Here is a 9187-nt window from a genome sequence, read left to right on the forward strand (position 1 = left end):
TTAACTTACCCCACATTCCACAACCCACTCCATACTTCCCACATCCCCACACCCCACATCCCCACACCCTCGCTCCCCATGTCTCCATGTCCATACTCCCTTTACCTCTACTCGTCACATCACCAATCCCCAGAGCCTCACACTCACACTCCCCGTATTCTTACATCCCCACTCCCCACATTCCCATTCTCCACATCCTTAATTCCACAACTCCCTTCCCCACCCCTTCACAGCTTCACATCTCCACTTCCCCATTCCCCAATCCCGTAGTCACCCACTCATCAAATTCTCATATCACTCACTCCAGTCCTCCTCCTTTCACTTTTCAAAATCCTCACTCCCTCACGCTGCTGTTCCCCCACTCCCCACTTTCTTATACTCCTACCCCAACCTTACACACCCCACTCCCCCACACCCATACACCACCGTTTTCCCCTATTCCTATTTTCCCACACACCTTGCTCCAACACAGTATTTTCCCACACACCATTTTCCCACACCTTTCTCACACACACCATTTGCCCACACACCTTTCTCACGCACACCATTTTCCCACACCCCCAGTTTCCTACACCCACACATTCCCACTCTCCCATATTCCTACACCCACACATTCCCCTCTCCCATATTCCTACACCCACACATTCCCCCTCTCCCATATTCCTACACCCACACATTCCCCCTCTCCCATTGCCACTCACACTCATACCCCCACTCCCCAGCTGCACCACTCAGACCCACTGTGCTCAATTTAGCCTGGGCAGGATTCATAGTCTGTTATCCAATATAAAACCAATCGTTGGCGGGTTAATGTATTTTTACCACTCTATCCATCCAGCCAGTCTGACCCTCACCCCATTTTCTCCTTCCCTTCCCAACCTCCGCTGCCTGGCAATCCTCCTGCTCTGCCTCTCCCCCACCCCGCCCCCTTCCTTCCTCTCCCTCTCTGCTTGCTTCTTTCCCCTTTCCTTACCCCTCAGTTCTTTATTTCTGCGTCTGTCCTTTACTTCACTCCTCTGGTCTTTCTCCTTCTCCCTGCTTTACCCCTCCTTCCTCCCCCCCCACCTCTCTCTCTCTCTCTCTCTCTCTCTCTCCCTTCTTAACACAAAGCTCCCTCCCTCCTCCCTCCCACATATCTCAGTCCTTCCTGCTTTTCACACACCTCCGTCCCTCCTGGCTCCCACACACTTCTCCCTCCTCCCTTGTACCCCCACAAAAAAAAAAAAATCCTCCCTGATAGTATTCTTTTGACCTGTAACAATAGCGGGAGCTTCTACACACACACACACACACACACACACACACACTCTTTTCCATTCCTCGCAGTGATTTCTTTACTCTTACTCCCTCCCTCCCTGTGCCTTGCCTCCTTCCTTCACTGATTCCCTCTGCCTCCTTCCTTCACTCCTACCCTCTGCCTCTCCACCTTCCCCCTCTCCTTCCCTCTGCCTCTCCTCTTTCCCTCTCTCACTCCCTTTCTTCCTCCCGCTGCCTCTCCTCCTTACCTCGCTCCCTCCCTCTATCCCTCCCTCTGCCTCTCCTCCTTACCTCGCTCCCTCCCCCCCTCCCTTCCTCTGCCTCTCCTCTTTCCCTCTCTCCCTCCCTCTGCCTCTCCTTCCCTCGCTCCCACCGTCTGTCCCTCCCTCTGCCTCTCCTCTTCCTCCCTCTCCTTCCCTCTGCCTCTCCCCCTTCCCTCTCCCTCCCTCTGCCTCTCCACTTTCCCTGTCTCCCTGCCTCTGCCTCTCCACCTTCCCTCTCTCCCTCTCTCTGCCACTCCTCCATCCCTCTCATCGTCCCTTCCACCAACATTCTTATCTTAGTACCATAGCACCTTCTCCTCCATCATCTTCCCTCCTTCTCCCCCTTCATCCTTCCCTCCATTTTATCCTACTCCGTTTTTCTCCCCTAAATCTCCCTCCAGTCTCCCATAGACCCATTCATTCCCATGTCAGTCTTGTATTTCCCTCCATCCCTTTCTCTCCCCTGTCATCCCTCTTCCTTCCTCTCCCTCTCTCTCTTTACTACTCCATCCTCTTTTCTCTCATCCTCTTTTTCCACATTCCCTTTCTCTTCCTTCTGTGTCATCTTTTCTTTCCTAATCCTTTCTTAATTTCCCTCCCTCTTTGTACTTTTCTCTCATCCCTCCCCTTCTCTAATCTACCTTCCTCCCCTCTTTCTCTTTTTCCAGATGACCTCCCTTTTTTTCCGTCATTCTTCCCTTCCTTCTTTCATTCTTCACATCCTTCTTTCCAATGTAGTCTTCTCCTCTTTTCCATTGTCTCTTTCCCTTCACCATCCTCTGGGTTCCTTTTCCTCCCCCAGTTTTCTCTTTTTCCATCTCTATGTCTCCTTGAGTCCTTTCCTTGTATTTCTGTTCCTCTTTGAGACTCCCACATTGCATCTCTCTCACTTAACACCATTTCTTCTATTTCTTTTTCTCTCCTTTCCTCACCCTCTCTCTTCCGTCTCTCATTCCGTCTTTCCTCAGTTTCTTTCCTCTTCCCTTACAGTCTTTCTCTCCACATTCATTCCTCACATTTTCGTCTTCCTCTCTCTCTCTCTCTCTCTCTCTCTCTCTCTCTCTCTTTCCCCTTCCGCCATTTCTTTTTTTCTTTTCTATTTTCCCCTCATTTATTTAAAACCGTCCGTCAGATCTTGAATTTAATACCATCCGTCAGATCTTGAATTTAATACCATCCGTCAGATCTTCAATTTTCCCTTATCCCGTTCATTTATTTTTTCCCAGCCTTCTCTCTTTCTGTCTCCCCTCTTGGCTTTCATCTTCCGCTCTCCTACTATTTCGTCCTTTGTCTGTTTTTCTTCGCCCATTTTCTGTTTTCTCTATCTAATAATATTAAGTATGGTCCTGTCAGTGTCTCCTGTCTTTCCTTTCCACTTCCTCGTTTTTTTCTTTCTCCACTATTTTCCCTATATCCACCTTCCATCACTCCTTTCTGTTTTCTTCTCTCCTTTTTCTTTCCTCTTATCCACTGAGTGACTTCCTCTCAAATCATCTGGCTTTCCCTAAGTCTGTCTTTCCCTGTGCTCTCATATCAATAACCCCTTCTCCTCCATCTCCCTCTACCCTCTCTTCTTCCTCCCCCGCCATTTAAGTGTCTGCCTTTCCTCATATACAATCTCTTTCTCACAGCCTGGCTCCCCCTACCACCCATCCAATAACCCTCTCGGTCTTTCCCTCCCCTCCTCCCCTCCTTCATCAGTGTGTCTGCCTTTTCTCCTTGTGTATATTCACTTCTCACTCATACCTCCCTACCTCTTACCTTTTTATACACTGATTTTCCTCCCTCTGTTCCACCCACACCACCCTTACACTATAGTCTCCCTTCCCTTTCCCCTTCACACCCTTGCCACCCTTCCGCCGACGCCCATAATAATTATATTCTAAGTATCAGTTTTCTAGTAATCTGATCTCACCATTCCTCCTGCACCCCTTTCCCCTGTCTCTAACCTTTTTACCCTACCCTCTTTCCTCATCCTGCTATTCTGTCCTTGACATTAACTGATGGAATAGCCTTTTTTTTTTTTTTTTTTAGTTATAATCTTTCCTATACAAAACCGCCACGAAAGGATCACCAGGTCTGATGCTGTTTGCTTTCCATTGTGCTCCTTTGTACTCCCTCATACCTTCCCTTATTTTTCCTTTCTTCCATCTGATCTGTTATTATTTTCTGTTGTAAAACTGATATACGAGTAACAGATAACATGGCCAGTGTCGAGTGCAACAAACTGTCTCGGCAGGATCAGTTGGCCTGTTCGTTCTTGTTTTCGTTTTTATTGTTTTGTACTCGTTCGTATCTTCTACCCTCCCTATATGTTGTCGTCCATTCGTCATCTTCCCTTTGTCTTCATCTCGCCCTCACTTCTATCCTCCTACCGTCACTTTACTTCTCTTGCTTCCCTCCCTGTCTTCACCCGTCCTTCCGGTCCTCGTCTGCTCTTCTCCCTCCCTTTCCATACATTCTGTTTCCATCCCAAGTACTTCCGACAGTCAACCCTCTCGTCTTGCTTTCGGCATTTCTCCTCTTGGCCATGGTCAGTTTTACTTTTTCAGATATAAAACAATTTTCTTCTTACTTTAATGCTTCTTTGTTGTACATCCTTTAAAATAATAATAATGATAATAATAATAATTTTTATTATTATTATTATTATTATATTTCAGTATTACCCCACGCATGGTGTAGGGGCCGGAATCTAGGTTATAGTAATCCATATCAGTGAATGGTAAGTAACTACAACTCTGGCAGCATTACTTGATTTTAAATAAACCACTTGTTAGAGAACAATTCCATCCGCCTCTTGGCCTGTGACGTGTTCGTAGCAGATGACCATTAGCATGACTTCGTCTCAGTCCACCAACAAAACATTATACTGCCCAGACCCGGGATCGAACCGGGGACCTTTAGATCTTCAGTCTAACGCTCTCCCAGCTGAGCTATCTAGGCCACGTTATTTTAGAACAGAATACTAGCGTTGCTCCTGCCATAATAGGGTTAATGATACCACTGTTAACACTCAGGCCTCTGTGGCTTGCTAATATCTGAATAAAATAGCCTGGTGTTGCTGGAATGTAATATTTGAGTTGTCTCGATCGTAAGAGTGCTAGCCATCTTTCATCTTTAACATCTTCAGCCCAAAGATGGCATTTATACTATATTTTTCGTACTGCAAGACGGTGGTACTCAATTTTTCTTACATTAGGGGAAAAGCATTACCTTCCTTAACTCTTTACTACTACCGGTATAGTTAGTTTTAATTTACCTGAACTTGATCAAGATTTTCATCCTATTCCGGCTTCTTTTCCCCAGCTCAGTGACAGAACAATGTATACATCTTTTCTGTAACACATCCTCGTAACCAGCATCATATTCTGTTGGTAATCTCTTGCCGCAGTTCAGGGTGAAAAGATGACAGTTTTACCCCAGTTAAATTGAGCAAGTACCGTATAGAAAAGTTGAATTAATTTGTTTGTTGTAGCCTAATTATAATAAGCAATACGTCATCACAGTGAAGTGATCAACACATCAGTGGGTCAGCATGCATCGTCCTTTTCTTTAATTAGCCAGTCATATAATCCGCGTGCTTTCCGAAAGAAAAGTGAATCAATCAAATGTCTCATTATTTGTCTCTGCTTGCCAGTAAGTCCACCACCTTAACTTGGGTGACATTTTCGTCCGTTTGAAGCTTATTTCCCCTAGTTCAATGGTTGAATGTGACAGTACTACGACTCTTCATCCTTTCCATACCGCTTCTTTGTTACCAGCACCGTAATTTAGTTTTAACCTCTTCTGACAGCAATAAGACAATGCTGTTAAGATAATACTGCGGCTCTACATTCATTCCATAACACTTTTTCGTGACTAGTGCCATATTCTAGCGCCAATCTCCTGTTACAGCTCAGCACTAAAGTGGAAGAGATGGCAGTTTTAAGCCATGTTATATGATAGAGTGGACTGTCCACTCTTCAGCATTCATGTCATTTTGTTTTTCTCTTTACCTGCCTTGTTCTTTCCGACATTTACCTCCCTTTTTCGCATGTTTTTCACTCTCCTCCCCTTCTCGCTCTCTTGCTACCTTTTCCTTCCATTCCTTTCCCTTCATCCCATCCTTCACTCCCTTCTCCCACTTCCGTCATCCGCTCTTTTTCACACAGCTCCCGTCTCCTCTTTACTCATTGCTTTTTTCCACGTCTTTTTTCATCACATGTCCCATCCTTCACTCCCCTCCCTCCGTCACCCACTTTCCTTCATTCCCACTCTTGTACATCTTTCACCCTTTCAGGATGTCCCACTTTTCTCCTCCCTTTCCTTCTCTCTTCCTCAGCTTTCTTCCCGTACTGCCTCCCTCACGCTTTTCTTCCCTCCACTCTCAGTCCTTCATCCCCACTCTTTCACACCTCTGCTCTCTCCTATTTACTTCCCTCCTCTTATCCTCTCCTTTTTTTTCCTACTTATCTGCCTCACCCTTCACTCTCTCCTACCCTTCTCTTCTCTCTCCTTTTCTCTCCTCTCCATTCTTCTGCTCTCGGCTCGTCGCATCTCCCATCCTTTCGATTCTTTTCTCTTCCACACCTTTCCCTTCCCCTCCTCTCCACTCTTCTCTTTTCTCTTCTCTTCTCCTTTCTTCTCTTCTCGTGTCTTCTCCTCTCATTTCGATTCTTTTCCTCACCTTTCCTTTCTTTTCTTCTCCTCTTCTTTCGTTCCTTTCCTCTCCTTCAGCCTTTTTCTTCTTTTCCTTGTACCTCTACTCACTTCCTTTATTCCTCCCTCCTTCCATCCTTCACTCTCCCACTCCTTAACGCCTTTCTTTCTCTCTCCTGCTCTCCTCGCGTCCAATATCCTCCTATCCTCACTTAAAGTGGAGGCCATTACTGTTATAACTTCGCTTTTATGTTCCTTGTAAATTTGGCCACGCCGCAGAGAACCACCAGGCAGGCAGGTTGGGTAGTAGGTAGGCAGGCAGGGTGACAGGCAGCATGTGTGGGTGGTAGGTAGGCAGGCAGGGTGACAGGCAGCATGTGTGGGTGGTAGGCAGGCTGGCAGAGTGGGCAGATAGGATGGCTTGAAGGCTGTCAGACAGGTTGGGTGGTAGGTGGGCAGGTGTGATGGTAGACAGGTAAGGTGGGTAGTAGGCAGGCACATAGGGTGCATAGCATGCAAAAGTAGGTATTAGGGCAGGATGGGTGGTAGGTAGGCAGGAAGGATGTGTGGTGGGTAGGTAGGTAAGGCAGTCGCTAAATGGGCAGACAGGGTTGGTGGTAGATATGCAGACAGGGTAGATAGTAGACTGAAAGGTATGATGGTTGGCAGGCAGGCAGGGTGGATGGTAAGTAGACAGGTAGGGGAAGGGTAGGCAGGCAAGTAGGAAGGGTGGTAGGTGGGCAGGTAGGATGGATGGTAGGTTGGTAGGCAGTTTGGGTGTTAGTTAGGCAGGTTGGGTAGAGGGTAGGTAGGCGTGTGAGGTGGGTGGTAGGGTGGCAAATAGGAATGGCACGATGGTAGGCAGATAGGGTGGTGTGTGTGGCAGAGTGACATGTACTGTAGGTAGATGAGAAAATAGACAGGTAGACTGGTAGAATGGCACACATGCACACAGGTGGACAGGCAGAGAAGTATATTGGTAGGCAGGAAGTGAAATAAAAAAAAGAGCAAGTATGTTATAATTAGGAAAGTAGCAATGCATAGGCAGGTAGGCAGTGATTAGGAAGTTAGGTGGTGTTTATGTAGGTAGGCAGTCTTCAGGCAGGTAGGAAGTGTTCAGGCCGGTAGGCAGTGCACAGGAAGATAGGCAGTGATTAGGAATGTAGGCCGTGTTTAGTGCATGTAGGCAGTGTTTAAGCAGGTAGGCAGTGTTTAGGCAGGTAGTCAATGCTTAGGCAGGTAGGCAGTGTTTAGGCAGGTAGGCAATGTTCAGGCAGGTAGGCAGTGTTTAGGAGGTGGGCAATGGTTATGCAGATAGGCGGTGTTTAGGAACAGTTGTTGGTCTGGTGGAAAGTGATTAGATAACAAGAATGCAAGTACAGAGAGAGAGAGAGAGAGAGAGAGAGATAGATAGAGAGAGAGAGAGAGAGAGAGAGAGAGAAGAAATAAAAAGGAGAGAAAAGGAGGAGAAATAAAGGAGAGGTGGCAGAGGAGAGGACACAGTGAGAAATCCGAGAAATAAAAATAAGAGAATGTAAGAAGGAAAAGGAGAAGAAAAAAAAAGATTAGCCAAGAAAAGAGAAATGAATGCAAAACCTTAAAAGGATCTATTAGAAAGAAGAGAGAAGGAAGAGAGGTGAGAGAATTGGAGAGATCATAGGAAAAAAAAATTAAAAAGAGGACGAAAAAGTATAAGCGAAGAGGAAAAGATGGGAAAGATGTTAAAGAAGTAAAATGAGAGGAAGAAAGAAGACTGTGTTGAAGAGGAAGGGCCGCAAGGGAGGTAAGGAAGTGTGTGGATGAGGGAGGAAGGAGTTAAGAAGGAGAGTTCCCAGACAGGTAGGAGTCCCTGGAGAGATGGAGGGAAGGGGGAGGGAAGGAAGGATTGAAGGAAAATTAGGAAGTGGAAGAGAGGGAAGGGGAATTGGTGAGAGAGACAGGAAGGAAGGGTGAGAAAAAGAGCTCGTGACAGAAAGAAAGGGAAGGAGGGAAGGGACGCAGAGTTGGCGACAGGGAGTGAGTGAGAAAGCGAGGGAGAGAAGTAAAGACCTAGAGGGAAGGGAAGAAGGGAAGGAGAGGGAGAGGAAGAGGGATAGGGAGGATGGGAAGGAGAGCAGAGTCAAGGAGGAAGGTAAGGGGGGAGGGAAGAGGTAGAGAGCTGTAGAGAGGAGGGAGGGAGAAGAAGAGAGTGGAGAGAGGGAGGGGGTAGAAGATATGGAGGAAGGGAGAGGGAAAGGAAAAGCTTTAGAGAAATGGAAGTAGAGGAAGCTGGAGAAAGAGGTTGGAGGTTAGTGAGAGGGAAGGGAGGGAGGAATCAAGAGAAGGAGGGTGAGCTGGTGAGAAAGGGAGGGTATGAGACAAAATATTAAAGAAGGGGAAAGGAGAGGAAGGATAAGGTGAATGAGTGGGGGAGAAAGAGGGAAGGAGGGGGGTAAGGGAGAGGGGAAGAGGAAGGAAGGAATGAGGTCACAGGCATAAGATTGTGTGTGTGTGTGTGTGTGTGTGTGTGTGTGTGTGAGAGAGAGAGAGAGAGAGAGAGATAAGCCGGAAGGGAGAGACTCTGGGGGAACGCTGGAGAAAAATGGGAAGTGGCTGGTTGAAGGAGGAAATGGAAGAGAGAGAGAGAGGACAGGCTAATTCCTGAAGCTCTCCAAAGTTAATGTTGGACTTCCATTTTCTTTATAAGTACTTAAGCTAGAGGGATATTTATTGGTTATGATAACCTAGGGAAAAGAGGAGAAAGAAATATGATAGAAATTCTCTCTCTCTCTCTCTCTCTCTCCAGCATTTCCTTCTGAGTATTGTAAGTAACCCGGTCCATTTTCTCTGCCATCACATACACTCCGCCTTCCTTTATATCCCTTCCTCTTTACCCATTTTCCTCTTTTCCTTTTTCTGTGTTTTTATCTACTTACCATCGTCTACGTTCTATATTCTTTCCATCTTATTTGATTGTCTCTTTTTCATTCTCCTTTACGTACGCATTTCCCTCTTGCCGTTCCGTAGTGGTGTGCCTGTGCCTTAAC

At 46.6% G+C, this 9187-nt stretch overlaps 1 non-coding gene across 1 annotated transcript; it reads right to left on the reverse strand.

Annotated features, from left to right (window-relative positions):
- Positions 1-4393: 4393 nt before the first annotated feature.
- TRNAF-GAA (transfer RNA phenylalanine (anticodon GAA)) lies at positions 4394-4466 on the reverse strand. Its single transcript has one exon. It is a non-coding gene; the product is annotated as a tRNA-Phe (tRNA).
- Between the last annotated feature and the right edge of the window lie 4721 nt (positions 4467-9187).

Source organism: Coenobita brevimanus, chromosome 58 (assembly GCF_032717465.1).
Source record: "Coenobita brevimanus isolate Jiangsu-jjx chromosome 58, ASM3271746v2, whole genome shotgun sequence".
Classification (NCBI taxonomy): Eukaryota; Metazoa; Arthropoda; class Malacostraca; order Decapoda; family Coenobitidae; genus Coenobita; species Coenobita brevimanus.